Source organism: Myotis daubentonii, chromosome 3 (genome assembly GCF_963259705.1).
Source record: "Myotis daubentonii chromosome 3, mMyoDau2.1, whole genome shotgun sequence".
Lineage (NCBI taxonomy): Eukaryota > Metazoa > Chordata > Mammalia > Chiroptera > Vespertilionidae > Myotis > Myotis daubentonii.
In genome coordinates this window covers 103,721,659-103,739,649 of record NC_081842.1, presented here as the reverse complement: position 1 = coordinate 103,739,649, position 17,991 = coordinate 103,721,659, and the positions used below count along the sequence as shown (strand labels likewise).

The following is a 17,991-nucleotide window of genomic DNA, read 5'->3' as shown; positions in this document are numbered from 1 at the left end:
TTAATAAACATGCAGTCCTTTAAATTTAACAAAAAGATTTTATTTCACAACAAGAAAATACAAATAAATGACACTATTTTCTTTTCTAGCAAAAGAAAATTATCTTGATAGCTATAAGTATTCTTTATCCAAAAAAAGGCTATAATTATCATCTTCAGAAAAACAAACAAACACTTTTTAATCTAATTTGCCAATGTAAACTGGTTAATTTCCTTAACCCAAAATGCCAAAAATACTCCCATTATCATTTAAACAATGATAGGAGGCACAGCATGTTGCTAAGTAGGAGATTACAAAACAATATGGTGAGTGAGAGAAAGTAGTATAGCTGTTATTACCTTTGCGTGGTTGGAATTATGCTTATTGATATTTTGAACAAGTTTTGTATTCATTTTTTATTTATATTTGAGACATGTTAAAATTATTTTTTGTCTCTGTAACCCTGGAATTTAACAAGAGAGAAACAAACAAAAAGGGGTAGGGCATTGGAAATAAGGTAACTGATTTTATCATCTGGCTAAAGGGTTGTATACAGATACTAGAGAAGAATATTCCACAATTAATGAGAAAGAAATAATGTATATTGACAGTTTTAAAAGCCTACATTGATTGTTATCCATACTTTTTTTCTCCAAACAGTAGCTTACACAAATATTAGAAATAATAGTTAGCTATGGAAGGGGTTATTTTAATGTCCTTAGTATACTAGTAGTAAGTCTCACAAAAACATATTAAGTAGGAGCCAAAAAAAAAATTCCAAGTAAAATATGGAACAAGTTATAGTAGTTAGGGTAACTGAACTATGGCATATGCCTGCATATACCAGCAGGCTAAAGGTTTCCTCAGTCTGGCTTACAAAACCCAAGTTCACTAGATCAGAGCTGTAGGTGGATGTTACCTGGGTGTTACCATCCAGTCCAGTATAAAAAATGATGAAGAAAAAGGTAGGACTAGAGGGGCATAAAATGCCCTATTAAAATGAGTCATTACCCAGCTAGAGTGGCTCAGTGGTTAAGCATTAACCCATGAACCAGAACATCACCAGTTCGATTCCCAGTCAGGGCACATGCCAGGGTTGTGGGCTTGATCCCTAGTGTGGGGCATGCAGGAGGCAGTCAATCAGTGATTCTCTCTCATCATTGATGTTTCTATCCTTCACTCTCCCTTTCTCTCTCTAAAATAAAAAACATATTTTAAATAAATAATGAGTCATTAAATCCTGCCCATTAAGTAATGACTATAACTTGGGTGAGTAAAGAAAGAATAATGGAAGTAAAGGAAATAATTTGAAAAGAACAAAGAAGCAGAAAGACAGGTTTTGGGGATACAATCAATTAGCCCACAGACTCCATTCTTTCATCCTTCAAGTGTGCTATCTTCAACTACTAAAGCTGGAAAGATTGAAACAAACAAACCTATTTTCCCAATCTACTTGTGGTTCAAGTTCTGGGTAAAATTTAGGTTCTCCCAACTGGATGCATGAACATGAGATTTGGAAGGCAGAGTGAGGGGGGAGACCATTATCCTACTGCTTTTGGCTGTGGTTTCCAATATGATTGAACAGATAGATATGGTTGTTCCATAGAGCATTCCAGTGTCCAGTTTCCGTTGAGGGATGTCAGCAATAGAGAAGTGGCAACCAAACTCTGAATCCCAATGTCCAGGCATAGCTCAGTGGCAGCCTCCTAATCCTGGCTGCCTGTTCCCTGGGCCACAGCTACAAAGGTATGTCCTTGAACTCAGCAGTCCCAGAGGCAGCCTTCTGATCCACTACAATCCTGACTGTGGCAGAGGGAGCAGCTTCTCTGGCTAGCCAGACTGCAAGGGTCAGGAATCCTGTCAGCTGGCTGAGCTGCAGTTCCTCCAGTGATTTCTGAAGAATCAAACTCCTGTTTTAAATTTCTCTGAAATGATGAGGAGTGTTTACTGTTTCATGACTGAGAAGTAAACCAAAATGGCTAGAGCAGAAAACTAAATTAGAAACAGCAACAACTTATATTGAGCATTTCATAATTTATCTATTGTAACTCAAACACCAAAAAAGCAAATAACAAAGTAAGATGTTTTTAACCCTATTTTATAAATGAGATAACCGAGGTTGTAAAAATGAAGTATAACATTATAGAATAAAGAATGCAGACAGGCTTCTATTTAAGTCTTCTAACTATTAAATCAAGTGTTCTCTCCTCTATACTGGAAGTTCTCCAAGTGTGGTCCATGGATCCTTGGGGATCCCCTTACCCTATTAGAAAAGGGGATTCCTTAAGTAAAAAATATTCTCATGACAATACTAACATATTACTTTCCTATTCTAGTGTGGTCACATTTGCACTAATGATGCAAAAACAATAGTGCCTAAAATTGCTGCATCTTAGCAGAAATCAAGGCAGTAGAACCAAGTGTGTGCGCAATTCATTGTACTACTCACAACTACACACACTAACTATTCAAAAAGAAAAAGTCTAGTTTCTCTTAAGTCCTTGATAAAAAGGGGAAATTTTTATTAAATCTGAAACACTGACTTACATGTTCATTGATACTGTATGATGAAATCAGAAGTACTTATGCTGTGTATGCAGACATGTGGCTGCTGAGAGCAAACACCAACGCAATGCCTGGGCGACAGGCTGAAAGGCTGACTTTTTCATGGAACACTACTTTTACTTGAAAGAACACCAACAAACTACAGACTATAAGTATTCAGACTTCAGTATTTGACAGACATTTTCTCAAAAGTAAACCGAGTGAGTCTGTCACTTGGAAGAGAACAAATTAACAGTATTTGTTGCCAATGATTAATATGGAATTTTCAAGCAAAATTGGAACTTTGTTTAAATTTGTTTCCACCATTTTGAACTTAATATCTTCCCAGTACGTTAAATCTTTTCTGACTAGAGGCCCAATGCATGAAATTCATGCATTCAGGGGGGTCCCTCAGCCCAGCCTGCGCCCTCTTGCAGTCTGGGAGCCTCTGAGGGAGCGGCCCTAAGTTGTCAGTCAGACATCCTTAGCACTGCCTTGGAGGCGGGAGAGGCTCCCACCACCACCACCACTGTGCTCTCCGGCCATGAGCCTGGCTTCTGGCTGAGTGGTGCTCCCCTGTGGGAGCACACTGACCACCAGGGGGCAGCTCCTGCATTGAGCGTCTGCTCTTGGTGGTCAGTGTGCATCATAGTGACTGGTCATTCCACCTTTCGGTCGATTTGCATATTACCCTTTTATTATATAGGATGAAATCAAGTGATGGTAACAATTTCAATTTGTTTTATAATGTAAAGATTCTTCCAATATTTGAAAGGAATTAATTTCTAAATTACCAATGCATAGTGTTATAAAACCACATATACAGTAAACAATCCATTAGAAGAGCAAGGTATGTGAAAAAGATGCTTAGAAGCAACTTTTTATTCTATTTGGTCTTTGACCCTGGTTCCTAACACAGAGCCCCTAAATCCCTTTGAATTTCCTGGGTGACAGGAGCATCTTTGTTCCAGTGAGGTGACTCTTGGTGGGCTCCTGTACAGCTTCAGGATGGGCACAGGTGATCAGAAAGACCAAGCCAAGATAAAAAGCTTGGAACTTTGGCCACCCTCAGGGAAGAGAGAAGGCCTGAAGATTAAGTTAATAGCCAATCAAGCCTCCCTGATGAAGCCTCAGAAAAATCACTAAATACAGGGTTCAGAGGCTTTGGGATTGGGGAGCATATCCACATGTTGGGAGGGTGGAGCACCCCAACTCCACAAACCAGAAGCTTGTGCGCCTTGGACCCTTTCAGACTTTGCCTTATGTACCTCTTCACCGACTGTTCATCTGTATCCTTTATCACAGTGGTTGGCAAACTCATTAGTCAACAGCCAAATATCAACAGTACAACGATTGAAATTTCTTTTGAGAGCCAAATTTTTAAACTTAAACTATATAGGTAGGTACATTGTTATTAACTTAATTAGGGTACTCCTAAGGCTTAGGAAGAGCCACACTCAAGGGGCCAAAGAGCCCCATGTGGCTCGCCAGCTGCAGTTTGCCAACCAAGGCTTTAATCATATCCTTTATTATATAATAAACCAGTAAACATGATGTTTCCTTGAGTTCTGTGAGCCAATCTAGCAAGTTATCAAATTTGAGGAGAGGTTGTGAGAACCCCCAATTTGTAGCCAAGTCAAACAGCAGTGTGTGAACCTGTGAATGACTCCTAAAGTGATGGCAGTCTGTGGGACTGGGTCCTTAACCTGTGGCATCTGATCTTAACTTCAGGTACACAGTCTCAGAATTAAATTGAATTGTAGGACACCCAGCTAATGTTGGAGAATTGGTCATCTGTGGGGAAAACTCACACAGCTGATGTCAGAAGTACTGAGTCTGAGCAAAGAAAGAAATAAGCAATAGTAATCGTCAATGCTAGAAAGGCTGGTTGACCACAAACTATTGGCCTTCAACTGAAAACCTGCGCATCTTCCTTTAAGCAATAAAGAAGGTTTACTTATTATTTGTAGTTTCAATATAACTACAATAATTGTCTTCATTATATTTTCATTATTTAACAAAGCTGCTTCTTTCCATAGGATATTTTAGAATAATACGGCAACCCTGAAAGAAGACCGTTATAATCTACTCATGTAAGACTAGATATTAATAAAATATATTCTTTTAATTGAATGGTTAAACCTAAATTTCTTTTTCTGAATTTAGTAGGACAACTTTCATAAAACATGTAATGAACTACCAATTTCACAATAAAAAACTAGCCCTCCGTGATTTTCTTATATGCTAACGTACAAAAAAGAACAGGGAATAAGCTTGGCTCTAAACTATTTCTAATTGGCAAAAGTAAATATAACAATTTAGTCTTTGTAACAGTTCCCTCCAAATACCAAAGCATTATGAATATTTTTATCTGTACCAAAGGAGGGCCGTGGTAAAACACTAAACTTTATTTTAACTACCCCTCCCCTCCAGTAGTGTGAACTCAATTCAGGTGCACAAGCAAGATAGTGTTAACTGAATAACACTGTAAAAAATCACATATTACAAGAGCCTATGAACAGTAATCTCCAATTTTCAAAACTGCTCAAATTAAAACATTTTCACACAAAGTCAGAAATATATACAGCAAAACATAATATTCACCTTAATAAATCTTTCACTTTCCAAAGAATTACCATTTGAGTAAAACTTTAACTACCAAACACTTCTTTGCTACCTCCAAAAGATAAGCAGTCATCGACTTACCAATAAATGATACTTCAAATGTATGCAATTATTAAATTCATAATTCATTTCTCAATGAAAATAGTATATTCAATGGCAATTAGACATCTACATTAGTTCACAAAAGGCAATTTAGCCCATAATCTAGTTGAACTACATATATAAAGATTTTTATTTTAAAAGAAAAAGTTTTTCCACTGTTTTCCTTTTTTTCATAGGGCTAAACCTAAGGAAAATACTTTTCTTGTTTAATAAGCCAAATTTATAATTACAACCAGCAAAAATTTCTAGGCAGGGGAGTGATATTAGTAGAAAGAACTCTGTTTTGAAAGTTAGGATTTAAAGTGCTGAACAAGAGTTTGAGAAGAGTTATATTAAGAACTTGCCCTAACCGGTTTGGCTCAGTGGATAGAGCGTCGGCCTGCGGACTAAAGGGTCCCAGGTTCGATTCTGGTCAAGGGCATGTACCTTGGTTGCGGGCACATCCCCAGTAGAGGGAGTGCAGGAGGCAGCTGATCGATGTTTCTCTCTCATCGATGTTTCTAACTCTCTATCCCTCTCCCTTCCTCTCTGTAAAAAAATCAATAAAATATATATTAAAAAAAAAAAAAGAACTAGAGGCCCAAGTGCACAAAATTCGGACATAGGATGGGTCCCTAGGCCTGGCCAGTGATCAGGGCCAATCTGTAGGGTGACCGGCAGGGTGATCCGGAGGCCCCCCCATTGGCACCCACCTTAGCTGGCCTGGGGGCAGCTCCTGCGTTGAGTGTCTGCCCCCTGGTGGTCAGTGCACATCATAGCAAACGGTCATTCCGCCGTTTGATCAATTTGCATATTAGGCTTTTATTACATAGGATATGTATCAGGGCAGGAGACAACCATACGGGAAAAAATGCACATGAAAGCTGACAGAACTGCAAACTAATTGGTATTTTGGGAAATTAAGTAGAGCTGTAAAAAAGAAAAAAAGCACTGGGCCACCAGAAGGATGGGAGTGCCCTTAAAGAGACAAAAGCACATATGAACACAGGGATGGTGAGCAGGAGATTGGAAATGAGAATACTACCATCCTCACCCTCAGTCACTCTGCTTCAATCATGGTTGTGCCCTTGCTATTCATCTTCTGAGCCAAAACCATTCTTGCCTTCAGGCCCTAGCCTGAGATGCACTTTCCCAGACATCCACAAGGCTCACTCCCTCACTGCACTCAGGTATCTCTATGAAATGTGACCTCATCCAAGAGACACTCCCTGACTGGCCCTGTATCTAAAATACCATATCCCATGCCTGACCTACAACAGCATCCCAGTCACCCTTGTCCCTTTACCCTGTTCTAATGTTCTCCATGAACTTACTATTACCTGACATTATTTATTTATTGTTTACTGTCTGTTTTCCCCTATGTAAACTGAGACTCCTTGTGTTTTTTAATAGCCTAACAAAGTCAAGTGCCTGATACATACTTGGCAATCAACAAATATTGGTTAAACAAATAAAAATCAATATCTAGACTCTGGAATAGATAAAAATTAGTAAGGCATCTTCATAGCAGAACTAACTAGAAGACTTGAGGATGTATGGTTTATCCATCTAATTTTTTTTTTTTTTAGAAAGTGAAAAGATAAATAGCACAATAGGGTATCATGTTAAAGGAATCCTTAAAAGGAAGATGACCTAAACAACGTAAACTGTTTCCCACTCCTCTCTCCCATTCTCCTCTGCCCTCAATCAGTTAAGATGTTCCTACTTTTCCAATCTTCCCACTACTGAACACAGCTCTCTAAAACAGTGATGCCCAACACAACCTTCTGTGACAATGGGAATGTACTAATATCTGCACTATTACCTGTCCAACACAGTAGCTACTGGTCACATGTGACTACCACTGAGCATTTAAAATGTGTCCAGTGCAACAAAGAAACAAAATTTTAATATTATTTAATTTTATACTTAAATTTTAGTTGTTACAGTTCAGCTCAAATGGTCTTGTTCTGTTTTTAATAAAAGCTGCTAAAATTATAATGTTAGCATTGATAAATAAGGAAAATAATTTTTGTCATCAATTTTACTGTTTTCAACGTGGATTGTGAAAAAAATTAAAGTTAACATTCTATATTAGTCAACAAAAAGTTCAAAGACCATGACTATCATTTTGGCCTAAAATTATGAAATTAAAGAAAATTCATAAAATATACAAGTCATCCTATACTCCATGTCTAACAGAATGCAAACCAAATTGCATCTAATCAGTTGCAAGTAATTTCACACAACTGTAGCATCTCATTTGTAAGATTAACCTGGATTTTTGGTGAATCTCCGAAAAAGTTTTACGTATTAGAAATCTTGATGTAAAAAGAGATTTAACTTTCATTGCATCTGTTTTTCTATCTGCAGTTACTTGACCAATATGGCGCATGGGGAAAATACCAGTGTTCAATTAACAGAAACCTGCTCTGCTTGTTGTGTCTTACCCTCAGCAGGAATGACAGCACTAGACTTGGATCTGCTTATCACTTGTGCTTTAAATCACTTTTAGGCTGGCCAAGCAATAGAAACAAGACCAGGGCTCTAGGACAGAACCTCAACATTTTTCTCACTTTCTAGGCAATCCTCACAAATTATTTAAGTTCTTTGGGGGAGGGGATACATTGATGCCAAATTTGTGAAGAGTCATTCTTAATACGTTAATACTCATTCCAATGTGTTAAGCCAAGTTCTCTAAAATTTAAGCCAGTATGTGGCATTACTTTCTGTGTTAAAATTACCTACCTAAATCCCTCTTATCTTTTGACCCATACTTTGATAGCCCAATTGTGGTATTTACATCTCATTCTGGTAGGCAGATATTTTTTTTTCCTGTTTTAAAAAGCTCAAAAGAATTTAATGGTCATGAAGAAAGAATATGACTAATTTCAAACAGGGCAACAGCCTTAAATAGATGGTCATGTTTGCCTTGACACAAAAACTTCAGAGAATCTCTCCTCTGACTACTATGTACACCTATGATATCTCAATATCTTGCATTGCTTCCTAGTCCCCTTTGCATTAGTATTTTCTACTGCAAAATTCCAACATGATTTATTTCCAATTTAAGATGGAGGTGGGAGGCACTCATGAAAATCCACAATATCCAATCTAGACAGGAGATCTAAGAAATTAAAAAAAAAAAAGGTGCCTAAAATTCTTGCTAATAACATTACAAATGATTTGGGCTTTTCCCAGAATTCAACAGAATATTAAATTACAGTCTGGAATGCTACCAAAGCATTATAAGGACACCAGGTACACTGCTTCATAATTTCTTGATATGCAGAGTGCAAGCTTTCCTTGAAATGTTTCCTTTTACTTTCAAATAACAAGATATTTCACATAATGTAAAAAAAAAATGCTCAAACAAGTTTTTATATCTAGAACAAGCATGTCAAACTCGCGGCCCACAGGCCACATGTAACCCACAACCAGCATTTTTGCAGCCCAAGTAATATAACAGTATGTAAGAAACATTTTGAGGGAGAGAAAGATGGCTGCCGACAGGAAGGCAGGCTGCAAGATAGTGTGTGAGTGAGAGAACGAAATGAGAGTGTGTGGACGTACAGGGAATGTCTATTTGTGAGTGAGGGACAGCTATATTCCAACGGACTGTTGGAGACTGGTGAACCGGGCTCCCCTGACCGGGCAGCCTCCGCTGCTGCTGAAATCTCTCCCAGAGTGACCAGCTCTGCCGCAGAGACCGCAGCACCTTAAAGAGAGAGTACCTTCAACCGGGAAGAATCGGATACCTCCCAGGACCCTACAACCACAACACCCAGGGACCAGCTGCAAATCCACGAGCACCGGGTCTTAAGCAGTGCGAATATGCAGACGCAGACGAGCTCTGCATCTTCTCACGGAAAGGTCAGATTTCGTCCAGAGAAAGGTGAGGTCTGCAATCCAGACTGGAGGGAGAAAAGCGCGCAGCGGGATCTAGAGGTTCAGAGAAATCTGTGCCCCACAAAATCCACAGCTGTTGGGGCCAGTGTAGTCCGCGAATGTGGAAGGGGGTCCACAGGGCTGCTGGCAGAAGGGAACTCTAGAAATCAACCCATAACTTGCTGGGCAAAAAAAGGCAGCCCGAAGCTTTCTTTACCAGTAAACCGGCTGCGCAATGCCAGGGGAAAAAGATGTGCGCAGAGAAGAGCACAGAGTCATGTGCAGTGCCAGGGCGAAAAAGTCGCGAGTTCGCACGCTTATTCTGGCTCTTTTTTCTCTTTAAATCCTTGCTTTTGATTACTAAGCCCAGTACATAGGATCACCCAATTAAAAACAATCTCAGAGACTGAAGGGGAAAATTGTTTTTGTGGAACCAGGGGATCAGAGCGGGGAGAAACAATCAGAAAACCAGCTCTGGGGCAGTCCATTCCCTGAAACCAGTATTAAGTGCAGCAGAGAAAACAAAATCTAAATAATGGGTAGAGAAGACTTATAGCCCCAGATGTCAATACAGAAAACTGCTAACAAGGAGTTAACTCCCCAAATTAACTCCTGTATAAATACAACTATAGGCAAGGCTGAGAAACAAAGAAATACCGCCTGCTTGGAAACAGGACTGTGGCATATGACACAGAGGAACAGTGGAACGCAGGGAACTTCAATAGTGTCCAGACTACATGACAGGAAACAGGCATGCCAAACAGAACAGTAGAGCAAGGGAATGACCTTCACTACTGCACGTTTTTTTTTATCTTTTACTCAAGAAACTAAACATATTTTCTTTTTTTCTCACTTGATTTTACCTTTTTAATTATATTTTTATTTTTAATCAGTATTATTACTACAATTATTTTACTTTTTAAAGTTTCATTTTATTTTCTCTTTATTTTATTTTGGAATTAGTGTTCTACATTCTATTTTCATTTTTCCTTTAGCATCATTTGACTCTATCTTAACTTTACCTTTATGCCAACACTCTCTTCCTCACTTCCCCCTTTTCTTGTCCCATTTCTCTTACCTTATTCCTGCTTTAGATTTTCCCTATTCCTTCTATTTACCCCGTTAAAAAATTCACCCTACTTATATATCTAATTTCTGATCCCCTGCTCCAAGTCCATAAACACTTCTCTGTTCTCTTTCTTAACTATCAAATTTTTTTCTCTTCCCTTATTTTTGTTTGTTTTTTATGTTTTTTGTTTTATTTTGTTTTGCCCTTCGTTCTCTCTGTCCTATTGTTGTTTGTTGATTATACTGGTATTTTTATTTGTTTGTTTCTGTGATTGTTTCTCTTCTTTTTGCTTCTGTTTTAACTCTCCTCACTTGTTATTAGTTGTTCTTTGTAGATTGCATTCATATCTGGGTGTTAGTTGTTTGCATTTTTTTTGGATTAGTTGTTGTTCTATTAGAGTTTTCTCCCCATATGAAGTTTTTTTCCCTTTCTTTTTTATTCTCTTTATTTTCTCTCTTACTTTTTTTTCCTTTTCTCAATATAATTTTTGCACTTTTTTTTTTAAAAAAAATTTCATCCCCTAATTCTCTTTTCTCTGGTGGTCACCTTTATTTGGGGTTATTAGTATTGTGAATACATTTGTGTCCAGTGCCTTCAGTGTTGTGCCTTGTTGTGTTGTATTTTGTGCCTTTAAGTCAACACAGGAGAGAGAGAGCTACACAAACCAGACACCCGGAGAGGAGAGATCATGGGGAGACAAAGAAACAACCCGCATACGAACTAAAAGGAGGCATCACCAGAAAAAGAAGTAAACAAAATGGAGGCAAGCAATATATCAGAGAAATGGTCACAAGGTCACTGAAAAGGTTGGAAGACAAATCCAACAATATGTGTAAGAATCAAGAGGAAATGAAGAACCACCAAGAAGAATTGAAAAATGAGATCACTGAAATAAAGAACTCAATAGAAAGCATCAACAGTAGACTAGAAGAATTGGAGGACCACACTAATGAGATAGAAGACAAGGTAGGAAAAAATACACAAGCAGAGCAGCATTTAGGAAAAAAAACATAAAAAACAGGAGAAGAGTCTAAGGCAGGGGTGGGCAAACTTTTTGACTTGAGGGCCACAATGGGTTCTTAAACTGGACCGGAGGGCCGGAACAAAAGCATGGATGGAGTGTTTGTGTGAACTAATATAAATTCAAAGTAAACATCATTACATAAAAGGGTACGGTCTTTTTTTTTCAATAGTTTTATTCATTTCAAACGGACCGGATCTGGCCCGCGGGCCATAGTTTGCCCACGGCTGGAAGGGAACTTTGGGACAACACAAAACGAAACAACATCTGCATAATAGGGGTCCCAGAAGGAGAGAAAACTGAATAAGGACTAGAAAAATTGTTTGAAGAAATAGTAACAGAAAACTTCCCTGATATAGGGAAGAAAAAACTCACACAAGTCCAAGAAGCTCAGAATCCCAATCAAAATGAACCCCAAAAGACCAACAGCAAGGCACATTATAATTAAATTGGCAAATACCAATGACAAAGTAAGGATCTTAAAAGCGGCCAGAGAGAGACAGAAAGTTAGCTACAAAAGATCCCCCATCAGACTAGCAACTGATTTCTCAACAGAAAAACATCAGGCCAGAAGGGAATAGAAGGACGTTTACAAAGTCATGCAAAGCAAGGGACTGAATCCAAGAATACTCAATCCAGCAAGGTTATCATTTAAAATTGAGGGTGAAATCAGGAGCTTCACAGACAAAAAAGAACTAAGGGAGTTTATTACAACCAAACCAGCAATGCAAGAAATGCTAAAGAGTCTGCTGTAAAAAGAATAGGAAGCAAAGAAGGAACACAGGCATAAAGAATAAAAATGGCGACAAACAAGTACCTATCAATAATAACTTTAAACATAAATAGAATAAATGCCCCAATCAAAAGACATAGGGTGGCTCAGTGAATAAGAAAACATGAACCATATACCTGCTGTTTATAGGAAACGCATCTCAGAAAAAAAAAATCACACGGACTGATGGTGAAGGACTGGAAAAAGGTTTTTCAAATGAATGGAAATGAAAAAAAGCTGGGGTAGCAATACTTATATATGACAAATTAAACCTCAAAGTGAAGGACATAAAAAGAGATAGGAAGGGCATTTCATAATACTAAAGGTAGCAATCCAACAAGAAGACATAACTCTGGTAAACACTCACACAATACAGGAGCACCCAAATACATTAAAAAAAAAAAAACATCTGGAGGATATCAAGGGAGAGATTGAGAGCAATACAGTCATAGTAGGGGACTTTAATACCCCACTAACACCACTGGATAAAACCTCTAAACAAAAAATCAGCAAAGAAACAGCAATCCTAAATGACTCACTAGAACAGATGGACTTAATTGACATCTTCAGAATATTTCACCCCAAAGCTACAGAATATAGATTCTTCTCCAGTGCACATGGGACATTTTCAAAGATAGACCATACATTAGGACACAGGCAAAATCTCTTCAAATTCAGGAGAATAGAAATCGTAACAAGAATTTTCTGAGATCACAATGGCATAAAATTAGCAATCAAGTACAATAAAAACATTGGGGGAAAAAATCAAACAGTTGGAGGCTAAATAGCATGCTATTAAGCAATGACTGGGTTACCAAAGAGATAAAAGAGGAAATAAAAAGCATCCTGGAAACAAATGACAATGAAAACACAACAATCCAAAATCTATGGGACACAATGAAAGCAGTCCTGAGAGGGAAGTTCATAGCTCTACAGGCCTACCTCAAAAAACAAGAAAAACTGGCAATAAATGATCTAACACTACAACTCAAAGAGTTAGAAACAAAGCAACAAGAAAAGCCCACAGTATCCAGAAGGAAGGAAATAATAAAGATCAGAACAGAAATAAACAACATAGAGACCAAAAAAAAAAAAATTCAAAAGATCAAAGAAACCAAAGGCTGGTTCTTTGAAAGGATTAACAAGATGGATGAACCTCTAGCCAGGACCACCAAGAAACAAAGAGAGAGGACCCAAATAAACAAAATCAGAAATGAAAGAGGTGAGGTAACAACTGACCCTACTGATATACAAAGGATTGTCAAAAAATACTACGAACAACTCTACTCGAATAAACTGGACAACCTCGATGAAATGGGACACATTCCTAGAAAAACACAAGCTTCCAAAACTCGACCAGGAAGAATGAAAAAACCTGAGTAAGCCAATAACTACTGATGAAACTGAACAGTAATCAAAAAGCTTCCAGCAAACAAAAGCCCTGGACCAGATGGCTTCACAGGGGAGTTTTACCGAACATTCAAAGAAGAACTAAAGCCAATCCTTCTCAGACTATTCCAAAAATTTCAAGAGGAAGGCACACTTCCAAGCTCTTTCTATGGAGTCAGCATTACCCTAATCCCAAAACCAGATAAAGACACCACAAAGAAAGAGAATTACAGGCCAATACCCCGATGAACATAGATGCTAAAATCCTCAACAAAATTCTAGAAAATCGGATCCAGCATTACATTAGAAAGATCATACACCATGACCAAGTGGGATTTATTCCAGGAATGCAAGGCTGGTACAATATCTGCAAATCAATAAATGTGATACATCACATAAAAACACTGAGAGACAAAACTCACATAATCATATCGATTGATGCAGAAAAGGCATTTGACAAAGTCCAACAGCCTTTTCTGTTAAAAACACTCAGCAAAGTGGGAATAGAGGGATCATACCTCAACATAATAGAAGCCTTATATGAAAAACCTATAGCCAACATCATACTCAATGGGCAAAAACTAAAACCATTTCCCTTAAGAACAGGAACAAGACAGGCATGCCCACTTTCACCACTCCTGTTCGACATAGTACTGTACTGGAAGTGCTAGCCAAAGCGATAAGACAAGAAGAAGAAATAAAAGGCATCCAGATTGGAAAAAAAAGAAGTAAAATTGTCATTATTTGTAGATGACATGATACTGTACTTAGAAAACCCTAAAGACTCCATCAAAAAATTAATAGACCTAATAAATGAATTTGGAAATGTAGCAGGATACAAAATTAACACCAAGAAATCAATCTATGGCATTTTTATACGCCAACAATGAACTTACAGAAAGAGAAATTAAAAAAACAATCTCATTTACCATTGCACCAAAAAATTAAGATACCTAGGAATAAACTTAACCAAGGAGGTAAAAGACCTCTACCCAGAAAACTACAGGACATTGAAAAAAGAGGTAGAGGAAGACATAAACAGATGAAAGAACATACTGTGTTCATGGATTGGTAGAATCAACATCATCAAAATGTCCATACTACCCAAAGCAATCTATAGATTCAATGCACTCCCCACTAAAATACCAACAGCATATTTCACAGATCTAGAGAGAACGCTCCAAAAGGTCATCGGGAACAAAAAAACAACAACCCTGAATAGCTGCTGCGATCCTGAGAAAGAATAACGAAGTAGGAGGGATCTCAATACCAGATATCAAGCTGTATTACAAAGCCACTGTTCTCAAAACTGCCTGGTACTGGCACAAGAACAGACATATAGACAAATGGAATAAAATAGAGAACCCAGAAATCTACCCAAACGACTATGCTCAATTAATATTTGACCAAGGAGGCAAGAACATACAATGGAGTCAAGACAGCCTCTTCAATAAATGGTGCTGGGAAATTTGGTCAGACACATGCAAAAAAATGAAACTAGACCACCAACTTACACCATACACAAAAATAAACTCAAAATGGATAAAGGACTTAAACGTAAGACAGGAAACCATAAGATTATTAGAGGAATCCACAGGTAGCAAATCTCAGATATATGCCGAAGGAATTTCTTCACTGACACAGCTCCTAGGGCAATGGAAACTAAAGGGAAAATAAACAAATGGGACTATATAAAAAAAAAAGCTTCTGCACAGCAAAAGAAACCATCAACAAAACAACAAGAAAACCCACTGCATGGGAGAACATATTTGCCAATGATATGTCTAATAAAGGTTTAATCTCCAACATTTACAGGGAACTCATACAACTTAACAAAAGGAAGATAAACAATCCAATCAAAAAATGGGCAAAGGACCTAAATAGACACTTTTTGAAAAAGGACATTCATAATGCCAAGAGACCCATGAAAACATGCTCAAAGTCACTCATCATCGGAGAGATGCAAATCAAAACAACTATGAGGTACTACCTCACACCTGTCAGAATGGCTATCATCAACAAATCAACAAATGACAAGTGCTGGAGAGGGTGTGGAGAAAAAGGAACCCTTCTTCACTCTTGGTGGGAATGCAGACTGGTGCAGCCATTGTGGAAAACAGTATGGCACTTCCTCAAAAATTTAAAAATGGAACTCCCATTTGACCCAGGAATACCACTTCTAGGAATATATCCCAAGAAAACAGAAACACCAATCAGAAAGGATATATGCACACCTATGTTCTAGCAGCACAATTTACAATAGCTAAGATTTGGAAACAGCCTAAATGCCCATCAGCAGATGAGTGAATTAAAAAACTGTGGTACATCTACACAATGGAATACTACGCTGCTATAAAAAAGAAGGAATTCTTACCATTTGCAGCAGCATGGATGGAATTGAAGAGCATTATGCTAAGTGAAATAAGCCAGTCAGTGAAAGAAAAATACCACATGATCTCACTCATTTATGGATAATAAAGAACATTATAACCCTATGAACAAAAAAGATAGAAAGATAGAGAAGCATCAAACAGACTGTCAAAATACAGCAGGAAGGCTAGGGAAGATTGCGTGGGGGGAGGTAAGAGATCAATCGAAGGACTTCTATGCATGCATATAAGCATAACCAATGGACCCAAGACACTGTGGGGGTGGAGTGAGGGCATGTGCCGGGGGGTAGGGTAGGCCGGGGGAAGGTCAATGGGGGAAAAAAGGAGACATCTATAATACTTTAAACAATAAAATAAAATTTAAAAAGAGAAACACTTTAATAAAAATTTCGTAACTTAATTTTTACAATATCCTGTTATACATAATCCTATCTAATAAAAGGGTAGTATGCAAATTAACCATCACTCCGTCATAAAGATGGTGGTGCCCATAGCCACAAGATGGCAACGTCCAGTCCTCTCAGCCCCGCCAGAGTCCTCCAGTCCCGGGGCGGGGGGGTGAGGGGGGCGGCCGCTGAGAGTGGGCAGCATGAGCAGCCTGGCAGACAAGGAAAGTGTTCCACCCCAGCTGCGGAGGGCCTCTCAGCAGCAGGCATGGAGCAGTGGTGGGGGTGGGGGGAGGAGAAACTTCTGTCATTGCCCCGGCAAGAAGGCAAGCGTTCTGCACCCGGCTGTGGATGGGCCTCTGGCCAGGCCAGGGCGCAGATGGGCCTCTGGGCTGTGGAGAGCCTCTGGGCAGCAGGTGCTGATCGGCCAGGCCCCACAGTGTGCTACTGCCACAGGGATTCGTGCACAGGGCTACTAGTCTATATAATCTATATAATCAAAGCCTAAGCGACCCTTATGGCAGAACAACCAGAATGACCGGTCATTATGATGTGCACTGACCACCACCAGGGGGCAGACGCCCACATGGGGAGCGCCATTCAGCCAGAAGCCGGACTCACGGCTGGCGAGTGCAGCCGCAGTGGCGGGAGCCTCTCCTGCCTCGGTGGCAGCGCCAAGGAACAGCAAGCAGGCAGGAGTTAAGGAGTGAGGGGTCCCGGACTGCGAGGGAGTGCAGGCCAGGCTGAGGGACCCCCCCCCCCAGTGCACAAATTTTGTGCACCGGGCCTCTAGTTATTAATAATGAACTACAACGTTCACTAATGACTGATTACTATAATCATGTTGCATTCATTTCCCTTACGCACCTTACGCGCAAGGCACACCATTTTTCTCCACTAATACTAGCAGCAAATATTTTAGCAGCTGATTGTCATGTTAATAGTCTTGGACTGACTTGTTCAGTGTGCACAACAGGAAATATTTCACTTTTGGAGAACAAAAAAAATAGGTGTATTTGCATTACGCTTATTTATTTGTGTAGTTATTCAGTGTCTGGTAAGTTAATGTTCAAGAAAAAATATTAATTTTTATGAAAATGTTCTTCTATTTTATGTTAACGATTACTCATTTATTTCAGCCCTTTGTAGTCAGCATGTCTCTATCAAAATAAACCTATGTTTCTATGAAAATTGAAGCTTTTGTTTTTTTGCGGCCCACATAAACTTAACCCTTGTTTATCTGGCCTGTTTTAGCCTTTGAGTTTGACATGCTTGATCTAGAACAGTGATTCTCAACCTGTGGGTCACGACCCCTTTGGGGGTCGAACGACCCATTCACAGGGGCCACCTAAAACCATCAGAAAACACATATATAATTAATTATATATTGTTTACAGTAGCAAAATTACAGTTATGAAGTAGCAACGAAAATAATTTTCTGGTTGGGGGTCACCACAACATGAGGAACTGTATTAAAGGGTCGTGGCATTAGGAAGGTTGAGAACCACTGATCTAGAGCAATCCCTGGAAAACTTCCTAACACTTTGATCACTTCAACACTACACATTCTTTAAGCACTTAACGCAGATTTTTCAATAGAGGCCAGTGTTCGAATACATTTTCATTTGTAATTATCTTTCCTACCCACATGTTTTACCACTCTTTCCCAGTTAAAATACACAAAAGATTTTGATTCTTTCAGCAATAACAGCACAATAATTTAAAGAATCTATTGAATGCATGACATCTCCGTACTTTCTCAGTTTTAAACCATGTGAAATTATTACGACACTACAGAATTTAAATATTGAATCAGGACTATTTCCTAAAGGCAGACATACTTCTTA

At 38.7% G+C, this 17,991-nt stretch overlaps 1 protein-coding gene across 9 annotated transcripts in view; it reads right to left on the bottom strand.

Annotated features, from left to right (window-relative positions):
* The window catches only part of USP25 (ubiquitin specific peptidase 25), a 181,669-nt gene that overhangs the window by 124,118 nt on the left and 39,560 nt on the right, over positions 1–17,991 (bottom strand). The window lies entirely within an intron of this gene.